At 47.5% G+C, this 13,061-nt stretch overlaps 1 long non-coding RNA gene across 6 annotated transcripts in view; it reads right to left on the bottom strand.

The window, feature by feature from the left end:
• Positions 1–1,257: 1,257 nt before the first annotated feature.
• LOC103796290 (uncharacterized) overlaps positions 1,258–13,061 on the bottom strand; it is a 71,553-nt gene continuing 59,749 nt past the window's right edge. For all 6 annotated transcript variants that reach the window (XR_013523397.1, XR_013523396.1, XR_013523395.1 and 3 more), the window contains one exon: positions 1,258–2,268. This is a non-coding gene — a long non-coding RNA (uncharacterized LOC103796290). The remainder of the gene's footprint in view (positions 2,269–13,061) is intronic.

Here is a 13,061-nt window from a genome sequence, read left to right on the forward strand (position 1 = left end):
CTTTAAGTTTGGACATAGTTTTGAGGAGCCTGTAGTTCTCAGACAGTGGTGCCCAGACCGACAGCATCAGCATCACTGGGAACTTGTTAGAAATGCACATTCTCAGGCCCTGACGAATCAGGAGCTCTGTGGGTGGGCCCAGGAATCTGAGTTTTGTTTTCTTTTTGTTTGCTTGTTTGCTGAGACGGAGTCTCACTCTGTCACCAAGCTGGAGTGCAGTGGTGCAATCTCAGCTCACCGCAACCACTGTCTCCCAGATTCAAGAGATTTTCCTGCCTCAGCCTCCTGAGTAGCTAGGACTACAGGCACACACCACCACACTCAGATGATTTTTGTATTTTTAGTAGAGATGGGTTTCACCACGTTGGCCAGAATGGTCTCAATCTTTTGACCTTGTGATCCACCCACCTCGGCCTCCCAAAGTACTGGGATTACAGGCGTGAGCCTCCACGCCTGGGTTTTAATAAACTGTCTAGCCCTCTGGCTAGTGGTGTCCTGCCAAATGCTTAGCAACTGGCCCTCCAGGGACAGGGAGAAGCCCTGATGGGTGGTGTTTTCTGATTCCTGGGGTGCCAATCTCACCACAGCTGATTTCAAACTACCAATCTGGCATCACTAAACATGCATCGCTAAACGAGGACTTGGAAAGAGGTGCACAAAACTGTCTCTTGCAGCAGCAGCGTGAACAGCCTCCAGGTGATTGTGATGCACACCTGTGCCCCAGAACCACTGCTGAAAGCCAATTGCCTGGACGTATCTGGGAGGCAGGAAGACATATGGGTCTAAAGCTCAAGAGAAAGAACTGGGAGCCAGAAAAGGCTGTGGAAATGTCAGTGTATATACAACCACCTACCAGAAAAACACAGAGAGTGCAAAAATGAATACAACTCAGTCCCTGCCCCCAAGAAGCAGGCGGTCACATGGGGAGAAAGGCAAACAGGCACAGCAGAGGGAATGGGGGCTGTTCCCAGGAAGAATGGTGGGGGGAACAAAGGAAGGGTGATCCCTTCAATCTGGGGAGGTCAGAGAAGTTTCTTGGAGGAAATGGCAGGAGCTGGGTCTTTAAACACAGGAAAAGGGAGGGGATTAGGCAGGTCGGGAAGTGGGAGCCCAGCGTCCCAGGTGAATGAAAGGCAGAGTGGAGGGAAGAACAAGGTGTCTGCAGGGGCTTGTGGGGGAGTGTGCTGATCCATGGGGAACGAGGCCCAGTGGTGTGAGGTCCAAGAAGCCGGGAGAGAAGGGCCCTGGGCTCAAAGCTGATGAATCTGAACTTTATTTTAGAACATAATGAGGAATCATTCAAAAATGTGAAGCAGTGCCGGGTTATAATAATGTCGGAAGACTGTGAAGGTTCTGATGCCCTCTCCTGGATCATTGCATCCTATTGCCACTGTCATTCCTGTGCAATCTCCCAACACCAATTCCCCTCCCCAGAACTCTCTCACCTTGGCTCCCCTCTAGCCTACTTCTTATCATTGGAGGCTCAGCCAAGGGTCACCTCCTCCAAGGGGCCCTCCCTGGCTGTGACTTGACTTGAAATGGGCTTCCTTGGTCCTGTCTGTCACAGCAGCCCGTCCATCTCCTTGCTATAGATAGCACTAGCCACCAGCGATAATGATCTTAATTGTTTCTGTGGGGAAGGTAAAAAGTCATTACGTTTCAGTTCCCATAACTGGACTGTAACTAAATTCAACTTTGTCCTCCAGGTCCTCTGCTGACTCTCTCCCAAGCCACGATATTGGGTTCAATTTCATAGATGTCTTTTCAGCTCAATTTAAATATTATCTCATTCACTGTTCCGTTCAGAGTGTGGTTGCTTTAAGAAAAATAGTTATTCAGAGTTTTCTTCCCCATTCTTCTGTTCTTATCTTTCTTTTCAACTGGCATCTGGACACAAGGGTAAAGTGCACACATCTGAGTGATCAAGAGCGGGACTGGAGGGGAAGAAGGGGCAAGAGGGGAGTTTCTTAACACCACCCTTCAGTCTTCGCTGGTCCCGTCTGCAGCAAGGTGGGTCTGGTTGCCCCAAGAAGCTGACTGCTGCTGCTGGTGATAGCAGAGCGCTTTGCCACCACCTTCAGCAAAGAGGCCTTTGTCCAGGCTCCTAGCCTCTTCCTTCTCCCTGAAATGCTATTTCCTCCTCCTGTCTGGAAGGATCCCCCATTATAGCACATCTTCCTTTTTGCAATGAACTTATTGGTTTTGGGCAGTTTCTCTCTCTCCTTCCTTAGGCTGTCGGCTTCATGGTTCAGCCTTAATGATGGAATGCTGCAGGAGAAAAGAGAGTGGGGAGAGGCAAATTATTGAAAAGGAAGACACATCAGAAAAATTTCTTTTTTTTTTGAGACAATGTCTCCCTCTGTTGCCCAGGCTGAAGTGCAGTGGCACCATCTCGACTCACTGCTACCTCCACCTCCCAGGTTCAAGCAATTCTCCTGCCTCAGCTCTCCGAGTAGCTGGGATTACCGGCACCTGCCACCATGCTTGGCTAATTTTTGTATTTTTAGTAGAGATGGGGTTTCACCATGTTGGCCAGGCTGGTCTTAAATTCCTGACCTCAGGTGATCCTCCCGCCTTGACCTCCCGAAGTGCTGAGATTACAGGTGTGAGCCACTGTGCCTGGCCCATCAGAAATACTTCAAAACCGTTTTTTGGGCTGCATTTATCTGCTAATTGGCTGTCTCCATCCCTAGAACAGAAACTTCCTGAGGGCTGGGGCTTGTCTTTCTTATTCACAATCCCATCTTCCACACCTAGTAGAGTGCCTGGTGCTACGTAAATGTAGTTAAATAAATAAATGAAGATGTGAAATGGTTACATTTGTCTTTGAGAGTGGCCGATTGATTTTTTTTTTAAGGTTGAGCTTGGAGATGTGGAAACATGGACTAAGGTTGTAAACTGAGGTGGGTAATGACAATGAGATGGAGCTTTATTAAGAACTGAAGTATAGACAGCAAAAAAAAAAATTGACACAGTCATCAAAATTTAAAACTTTCATGCATCAAAGGACAGTACCAGCAGAGTAAAAAGGCAACCCATAAAATGGGAGCAAATCACATATCTAACAAGAAATTGATACCCAGAATATGTAATGAACTCCTGAAACTCAACAACAAAAAACCAGAACAATTAAAAAATCATCAAAGAATACGAATAGACATTTCTCTAAGAAAACATACAAATGGCCCATAAGCACATGAAAATATTTCTTAATATCAACTCACACCAGGGGAATGCTAATCAAAACCACAATGAGATACCACTTCATACCCATTAGGATGGCTATTATAAAAATAACAGGCCGGGCAAGGGGGCTCACGCCTGTAATCCCACCACTTTGGGAGGCTGAGGCGGGTGGATCACCTGACGTCAGGAGTTTGAGACCAGCCTGGCCAACATGGCAAAACCTTGTCTCTACTAAAAATACAAAAATTAGCCAGGTGTGGTGGCAGTTGCCTGAAATCCCAGCTACTCAGGAGGCTGAGGCAGGAGAACTGATTGAACCCAGGAAGACAGAGGTTGCCGTGAGCCAAGATCGCACCACTGCATTCCAGCCTGGGTGTCAGAGCAAGACTCCATCTCAAAAATAAATAAATAAATAAAATAAAAACAACCGAATCCCAACAGAAAACAATAGGTGTTGGGTGAGGAGATGGAGAAATTGGGACCCCTGTACATGGCTGGAGGAATGGCACAGTCATTATGGAAAACGATTTAGCACGTCCTCAAAAAATGAAACATAGAAAATTGCGTTTCCAGAAGAATCAAAAGCAGGGGCTTGAATAGCTATTTGTACACCATGCACATGGCACCATTATTCACCATAGCCAAAAAGTGGAAACATCCTAAGTGTCCAGACGCAGTATATTCATACAACAAAATATGACTTAACCTTGAAAAGGAATGAAATTCTGAGACATGCTACAACCTGGATGAATCGTGAAGATCTTATGCTGAGTAAAATAAGCCAGACACTAAAGAACAGATATTGTGTGATTCCTCTTATACGAGGTACCTAGAATATTCAAAATCATAGAGACAGAAAATAGAATAGAGATGACCAGGGGATGGGGGAAGACAGAAATGGGGAGTTATTAATTGGTGCTTAGGTTCAGTATGGGATGACCAAAAGGTTCTCAAGACGGATGATGGGGTTGGTTGCTCAACAGTGTAAATGCACTTAATGCCTCTGAATTATACACTGATAAACGGTCAAGAGAGTACATTTTATGTTATCTATATGTTACCACTACCAAATAAAGACCGAGAAGGAGGGAAAAAGAGAAAGAACTGAGAGAACATTTTTTTTTTTAAGATGGAGTTTTGCTCTTGTCTCCCAGGCTGGAGAGCAATGGCACGATCTCAGCTCACTGCAACCTCCACCCCATGGGTTCAAGCGATTGTCCTGCCTCAGCCTCCCGAGTAGCTGGGACTACAGGTGCCGCCACCACATCCAACTAATTTTTGTATTTTTAATATAGACAGGGTTTCACCATGTTGGCCAGGCTGATCTCAAACTCCTGACCTCAGGCGATCCACCTACCTCGGCCTCCCAAAGTGCTGGGATTACATGTGTGAGCCACCGCACCTGGCCCTGAGAGAACTTTTGACCCACTGGCTTGAGTGACTGGGCAGAAGATGGAGTCGTTCACCAATAATATAATTTCAAAGGAAGATTCAGGTGTGGGGGTGAACTATGAGGACCTCCATTCTGGATGGCTGAATTTGAAGTCCTGGGGGACCCCCATGCAGTGAAATCTGGGAGGCAGCTAATGTTGCTCTGAACCTCTGAGGAGACATAACTTTAAGAGTCATCCACATCTAGAAGATATTTGAAGCCGCAGGACTGAGAAGACAGTGGAATAAGAGTGAATAGAGAGAGAAGAAGCATGGCCAAGGATGGAAATCTCGAAAATACCAGCATCTTCTCCTCCAGTCCCTCTCCCTGTGTCTGCCTGGGAAATGTTTCCTCATTCACCAATACTCACAGCCTCAGCTTTTGTGTCACCTTCTCTAGGAAGCCCTTTCTGACCTCGCCAAGCAGAGTGGAGCATTCTCTACTGTGGGTTCCCACAGTGCCTTGTTTTCACCAAGGTTGTAGCACCCGTCACGTGGCTACAACAATGTGCCTGTGTGTTTCTATTCCTCTTCCTCGGCTCCCCGTACCTCCAAGGCCAGGGTTGACTTCTAGACATCATTGAGTCCACAGCCTGGCACAGTGTTCAGTAAAGGTTTGTGGGGTGAATGAATAACTGATGGAGCATTTTTCCCTGAGGCTTGTGATGTCATCTCTATTTCACGTCCTTTTGGAAGGAGACTCTCCTGCCTGGAAGTATACTGCTTCTGGAAGAAGCTGTCTAGCCAGCCAAGTGAGAGTGACCTGCTTAAGAAATAAGACCCAATCTCCATGGCCTGGCCTTCAAAGTCCCCTGTGGGAAATAACCATTCTTTTCTCCACTGCCTATTAAGATCCTAGCTTTCCTGATCACCTCCTCTCTTGAAAGGAATTGCTCCAACTCTCTCAATTCCTCTTCTGATCTCTTTCGTGACATTTTAATCAGATTCTACCTTCTCGTATTTATATGCTATGTCATCTCCTCAACTGGACTTCAAGCTTCTATGGCCATTTTAATTGCCATAGCATCTCGAGCATAGTAGATATGGATTCTCAGTAATAGTCACTGAATGATGAAAGAAACTATTTTATGAAATTCACAAAGTGCCTGGTCTTTTAGATAACTGGACAGTGGGAAATTAACTGAAAACTCTGATAAGGGAATCTTTGTATTAGTTAGCTTTCATTGTGTAACAAACTACCCCAAAACTCAGTGACTCAAAACCACAGTTTTTTATTATTATGTCTTGCCTTTCTTTTGGTTGACAGGGGTTCTGCTAATTTTACTGGGGTTACTTCTGCATCTTGAGGTTGCTTGGAGGTTCTTCTCCAGGCTGGACTTGGCTAGGACACCTTGGTTGGGACAACTCTGCTCTGCATATCTCTCATTCTCTTCCTATGATCAGTGAAGCAGCCCTCAATATTCTTTTTTTAATTAATTAATTTTTTTTTTAGAAACAGGTATTGCTGTGTTGCCCAGACTCCGGACTCAAGCGATCCTCCTGCTTTGGCCTCCTGAGTTGTCAGAATATTCTCCTTATGGCAGTGGAAGGAATGCTAGAGAACAGGGTGAATCACGTGAGCTTCTTTTAAAGATCCTGCTTGTCTCACATGTCTGCTGGTATCCCACTTCTGGGGAGCAGGGAATTCCAACACGCCAAGGGTGCAAAGTCACCTGGCAACAGACAAGGCTACAGGGAGGAGAAAAGGACTGGAACCATTCACACAACCTGCCATGGCCTTCCTCCAAGTTTTGCCTTCAGTGGGGCGAAGAAAGTGAACATTCGCTTTGTGCTCTCCATTCACTCCTCACCTCTTGAAGGATTTGTCACTTTGGGGTGAATTTCATGCCACATTGACTGAACTTTTGGAATGTCACTTCCTCAGTGAACTTAGCGCCTTGCACATTCCTCTGTTATAACATATTCTCCATGGCTCTATAGCTGGTTATTTGTGTGTCTGTCTTCTCTATTCCACTGGGAGCTCCTGTTTCGGTCCTAAGTGGATATCAATAAACATCTCTTGAATGCTGTATGAACGATGGCACATTCCTGGCCTCCGTGACCTCTCTTTTCTCTGACGTCCTCTACACGTTCTTTCGACCCTTCATCTCAGCTTCTGAGTATTGCTAGTTAATCTGTTATGTTTACAATTCACCGTTTGCGAAGTTACCTGGCTGTGGTTCCTATTCATTCAAGAATTGTAGAGTGAATAGAGAGCACAAAACAAATGTTCCCTTTTTCCGGGCCACTGACGGCAAAACTTGGAAGAAGGCTGTGGTAGGTTGTGTGGAGGGTCCCAGTTCCTTTCTCCTACTGACCTATCAGACTCTAGTCATTCTCAGAAGACTACATGGAGTACACACACGTGCATATGCTCTTTTCCCATTCTGTGCTCCGAAGGCAGTTTTGGGAAATCCTTCAGTAATGCTGTCATGTTTGTTTGGATACTCTTGAGGTTGACAAATCTTTGCCTTGTTAAGGTGGATGGAATTTTTGGAAACAGCTAACAGTCATTTGGATCCAAAGCTGGTGACTAAGGTGGGTGATCAAGCAAAAATGAAGTGTGGGGGCAAAAATGAAGTGTGGTCAGGAAGAAATCAGCCTGAGATTCTCTCATAGCTTTAAAGCTGTCCCCAAGGACAGCCTGCAGAGCCCCTGATGGAAGGAAAGATGATATTTTGTGAGCACGTCTACTCCCTCCCAAGGTGACTGTTTTGCAAGGGCTTGTGCACCATTGGATGAGAACATTCTGATCTCATTTACTTTAGCTGTGGTTCTTATTCTTTCGAATCCTTTGATAATCTGATGAAAGCACTGACCCTCTTTCCAGAAAAATGCTCATGAGCTCATATTTTGCATATAATTTGAGGGAGCCCATGGACCCCGTGAAGCCAATCCAAGCATCCAAGGTAAGAATTTCTGTTTGGAATGAGCACAGAAACTAGATTTAAGGCACTCGAGAACAACAAGTATGGTTTTCTTAGTTTCTGCCCACACACCCTCACAATGAGCCCAGCCAGGGCTATGAACTAACTGATTCTCCAGAAATAGCACGTGAACTACGTGTATGATCTTCTCTCTGAGCTTATTACTTTGTGGGTGAGATCCCTGTGGCCAGTTCCTCCTCGGAGGCCCCTCTCAGGTCGGCAGTGCAGCCTGCCTGCAGCGTGGCTTCTCAGAATGGCTGCATTTCAACCTCAACAAGGTTCTTGCTTGGGAAGAAGCAGGAAAGAGCCTTGCAGTTCCATTTCGACTCAGGGGGTCAGGCCAGAAAGGAGCTTTCCTTTTGGCAGCTTCAGAGTCCTTGGTGACTCTCCCTTCAGGCACCCTGTGCCCCTCCCCGCCAGCCTGTCTGCTCTGAGAGCAGCCACAAGAGGGATCCATTTGATGTAAAGGACCAGGAGTTCGGCTGTGATGGTGCCCCCTGTCTTAATCTCCCTAACACCCATGCAGGCTCCCTGACCAAGGTGGTGAGTGCTGACTGTGGAGGGGGAAAGGTATGGGCTGCAGGGATCAGGTGGCCACCAGCTGAGGCAGGTTCTACCCCAGCCCCCTGCTTCTATCCAGGCATAAGACCAGGACATCGTTGGGGCCCTGACTGGTCAGCCCCTATGCCCCTGAGTGCTCAGGCCTTTTTCAAGGTGTACTGCAACCCCTCTTCACTTTCTCTTTTCTTTTTGTTTTGTTTGTTTGTTTGTTTGTTGTTGTTGTTGTTTATGGCAAAAGCAACCCAAGTTCAAAAGGGAAAATGAGAAAATTCTAACACGCAGAGGGTACCTGTAACTACCACTTCTCAAAGACAAACTCCAGCACTATGACAGGCCATCTTCCTCAGGAGGTCCCGGAGCAACAGGGGAGGCTGTCAAGGAGAAGGGAGTGAGTTTGTGTGGATGGGGCATCTGGGCAGTTTGTGTACAAACCGGGGCCAGGGCGATCCCTCCAGGGTTACCAGCCACAGGTGCCCAGAGGGAGAAACGAGAGGTGTGGGGAGGGTGGGAGGGGAAGTTAATGCACAATGACCGCCCCACCCACCACGGTGTTGAGAGGGACTGTCTTCTTTATTCAACACCACCATACTGTGACTGGTATTATTCCTGCTTTACAGCCCAGGAAACTGAGATCCCACGGAATGAAATGACATCCCCCAGGTCACATAGCCAGAGTGATGGAGTCCAGACCTGAAGCCAGGACTGTCTTGCTCCAGAAGCTGACACTTTAACAAAACCCCTGGGGCCTCTTAGGGCAAAGGTCTGCTCTCCACTTGGAGAATGCAGCCCTACCCTGCCCCCACGCCCCGCCCAGCTCTACATGCCCCACCTGCATCCACTCATATTGTAGAGTTTCCAGGACAACCCCAAGGTTAGACACGTCATGCTTGCCATCAGTCCCCATGTCCTGATCTCACAGCCCTGCTCCTGAACTATCCCTCAGGAGGCCTGGGAGGAGGGGTAGGCATGAAAGGACATCCTCAACGGAGGCTGCAGTGAGGTCTCCACACCCCGGTCTCCCTCAGTGGCTCTGGAGAATGGGCCAACAGAAACTCTGATGATCTTCCCTGGAAATGGGGCCTCCTGCTGCCCTTGTGTGCTGGGCAGACAGTTCTGAGAACAGACACACCCCCTCCATTCCCACCTCCTTTTCTTGGGACACCTCTTCCCAGACTCAGCCTTGAGGCCCAGGGAGAGGCTTGCTTGGTTGCCAGGGCAACAGCTCCATTGTTCCCATGGCGAGAGTTTAGCGTCAGGCCCCTCCATTCTTGGACCTGGCTCTCCCTACCATTCGGGAGCCTGGGGAGCCGTCAGGGGCCCATTCTCCTCCCCAGGGCCTCTTTGTCATCTCAGGAGGCAGAGGATGGGGGTGGGAGGACCAGCTAACTGGTCACCATGCCAACATCACATGGCCCCCATCCATTTAGAGGAGGGGTACCCACAGCAACGGGAAGCTCAGCAGTCCAGGGAGCAGCTGTTCTGTTCCGTGGCTCACCTGCTCAAGGGCCCCTGCTTGGTCCAGCCACAGCCTCAGGGTCCACTGAAGGAGAGAATTTTTCTAGCTTTCCCTTCTTTCACCCAGTTTGCTCCGATTTTGCCTGGTTAGACAAAGCTCAAGGCTTAGGATTTCTCTTACCTGTCCTGGATTTCCTGGCCATGGGAGAGGAGCCAGGCTGTGCCCCACCTGATGGGGACCATTGACATTCATTCCTTCATTCACTCACTCTGACGCTCTCATTCATGCAATAGCATTCACTGAAGTGACTCAGGACCATCCTACAAGCTAGTATTATAAAACCACTTTACACACGAGGAAACTCTTACTCAAGAAGGTAAATGGTCCAAGGCACCCCAGATATTGAGTGTCAGAGGCAGGATCTAACCTCAAGTCTCCCACCACTGACATGATCTTGGCTATCGCTGTGCACAATAACTAGATTGTTGACTGGAAATAAAGCCATTAAGGGCAGGGCATCTTGCACATAGCAGCTGCTCAGTAAGCCTTGCAGTGGATGAATAAACGTATTCAGGGTAGCTATGCAGTGTATTAGGGGCAAAAACCTGGAAGACACCAGTTCATTCATTCGTTACACTCAGTAAATAATTACTGAGGATTCTCTGTGCCAGGCACCATACTAGGTGCTAGAGACATTAAAAAAACAAGGCAGCTATCTGGTTCCATGTCTGGTGAGAGAGACAGACAAGTAAATTGCCCATTGCAGTGTAGTGAGGTAACAGCAACAACAAGAGAAGTCCAGGCATTGGGAATCCATCCCTCAACATGCGGTCCATGGCTGACTCAAAGTCAGAAGACTCTCAGGCTGACCCCAGTGGCATTTCTCATATTCTGAAGCACTGAGTCACAGACCAGCTGAGCTGAAACAGACCAGACCATTTTCCTAGTTCAGTTTTCACCTGCCCTGGTCATTTCACGGACCACTATCCCCATTTTTACCATATACACATCCCACCCACCGTTATGTAACTCATTTTCCTTTACACTGACTCACTGATTAAACACCCTCCCAAAAATATGTGTAAGATGGAAAATTTATATCACTATCAGTAATGGAAGACCAACTTCATGCATAAAATACACTCACTTCACGCATAAAATACACTCACAAAGCAATGTTATTAAATTCTAGGGTGACAGCATTCCTGTGATGGACCCTGATTCTAAGATCCACTCTATTTAAAAAAGAAACGAGCTAAGCATGATAGCTCACCCTTGTAATCCTAGCACTTTGGGAGGTGAAGGCAGGCCAATTGCTTGAGCCCACGAGTTTGAGATCAACCAGGGCAACATGGTAAAACCTGTCTCTACAAAAACTTGGCTGTGCATGGTGGTGCATGCCTGTGGTCCCAGTTACTTGGGAGGCTGAGGTGGAAGGATAGCTTGAGTCCAAGAGGTTGAGGCTGCAGTGAGCCAAGACTGCACCACTGCACTCCAGCCTGGATGACAAGTGAGACCCTGTCCCAAAAATAAAATAAAAAATAAGTGAGCAGATGTTAGTGAGGTATTAGAAACATGCGGACATCAAGTTGATCATTTCTCTTTGATTCGAAAGGTCTAAAAGAGAATTTAAAAGGAAAGAACTATTTTTAGTGGGTGATTTAATGTTATTTAGGGGCTGGCACAGGGTGAATCACCCGACGTCATCTCAGGAGCTGCTCGGTCTACACCTACTCTTTGAGAAACAGGGGTGAGCCCTGACCCCTCTCTGGACAGGTTACTGTGTTCCATGGGGGAGCTGGGGGGACTAAAGGACAGGTCAGGGCTGTGCAGTCCCTTATGTAGTTTTCTGTCCCATCCTCTGATCCTTTTCCTTAATAATAATAATGTGCTATGGGATCCACCATCACGATCTCTCCACCCCAGCTGCCAGCTCCCCGTCAGCACTGTTAGGTCTCTTCCCACCCACACACCTTCACGTAGTGGTCTCCCCCTCAAGAGGGAAACCCCAAGAGCAGAGATTCCCCAGCCTCCCCTTTGTGCAGTGCTCAGCAGGGCCTCAGCAGCTGCAGTGACTCACTGGCCTTCTCCTGGATTCTGTGGCTGGTTGGCTTTTGACATTTTCCCTTCTAAGCACATTTCAAGAGGAAAAACAAGCAGAGCAGCTTATGCATAGAGGAAGCAACATTTGAATCTCCAAATCCTGTCCCCTCCTTGCGGCTCCCAACGCACATGCCTGTTGCTAGTGCCTGAGAGTCCACCATTAGTGCTTCATTTCTTTGCATCGAAGTAGTACTCCAGTTAAAATGTGATTTAAGAAAAAATTTGCTTATCGTGCATTTGGATTCCCTTTATGTGAAATGTCCAAAATAGAGAGACAGAAAGTAGATTTGTGGTTTCCTAGGATTAGGGGGGATGGCTGAAGGATACAGGAGGATTGTTGGGGTGGGTTTTTTTGAGGTGATAATATTTTACAATCAATTGTAGTGATGGTTGCCCAATTATGTTAATACACTAAAAACCATTGAGCTGTACAGTTGGAATGGGTGAATTGTATGGTATGTGTATTATGTCTTCATAAAGATCTGATGGACAGAATTTGTGAAGGTATCATGAATGGACTCCTGTACTCCCGACCCTGGTGGCGCTCCGGGATTGCACCGTGGAGATACCTATCCTGAAGGACCTGGCACCGTGGCCTTCTGTAACAAACAGTCCTTGCAGGAGAACCATGGGAAGGTTTTAAATGAAGTCGTGGTTGCCAAGATGTACCACCATCACCCTAACCAGGGAGGACCTGGAAAAGTTCAAGGCCCTGAAGAAAGGGGAGGGAAACAGAGGGAAGGGGAGAGAAGGTGGGAGAGAGGCCTTCATCAGCCCTGTGATGGAAGACACCACTTCTGGTACTGCTCCTACCTGTCCTCTCATCACTTTCAGACCCGCCCCTCTTTCTGTCACTCCATCAGCCCATCTTTTAGTCCTTCCACCGATCCCTTTCTTTAACAACCCTCCAAGCTGCCATTCACTGAGTGCTGACTGGGTGGTTGGCACTGAGCTGTTTTTTGTCTAATTCCTCATTGAGTTCATTTGCTCACAAAGCTACTAACAGAGGTCACTCTTTGCCCCAGAGCAGAAGGTTAGGGAGATTGAACTACTTATAGCTACTTCCAGGCCCCTCCACCAGCATGTCCTCCTCATAAAATCAGCTCATCCCACCACCCACCCTCATTCCTCTGTGTTATCTGCCAGCCCACAGGATTCCTTCCAACCCCAAACTTCCTCCAGACTGTGCACACCCAGATTGCGCATGAGGTCCATCCCCACACCTTTTCACATCTAGGCTGATAACTGATTAGCTTACAGTTCTCAGATTACCTTAGCACTTCAGCCAGCCAGAGGTGAGGCCACACCTGAACCTCGTCATCCTTCAGAGCTGCTCTGACCCTGAGATCTCAGGCTCCTGACATCCCTCTCCTATGTAATGACCCAGCTTTCATTTT

Source organism: Callithrix jacchus, chromosome 10 (assembly GCF_049354715.1).
Source record: "Callithrix jacchus isolate 240 chromosome 10, calJac240_pri, whole genome shotgun sequence".
In the NCBI taxonomy this organism is placed as follows: Eukaryota; Metazoa; Chordata; class Mammalia; order Primates; family Cebidae; genus Callithrix; species Callithrix jacchus.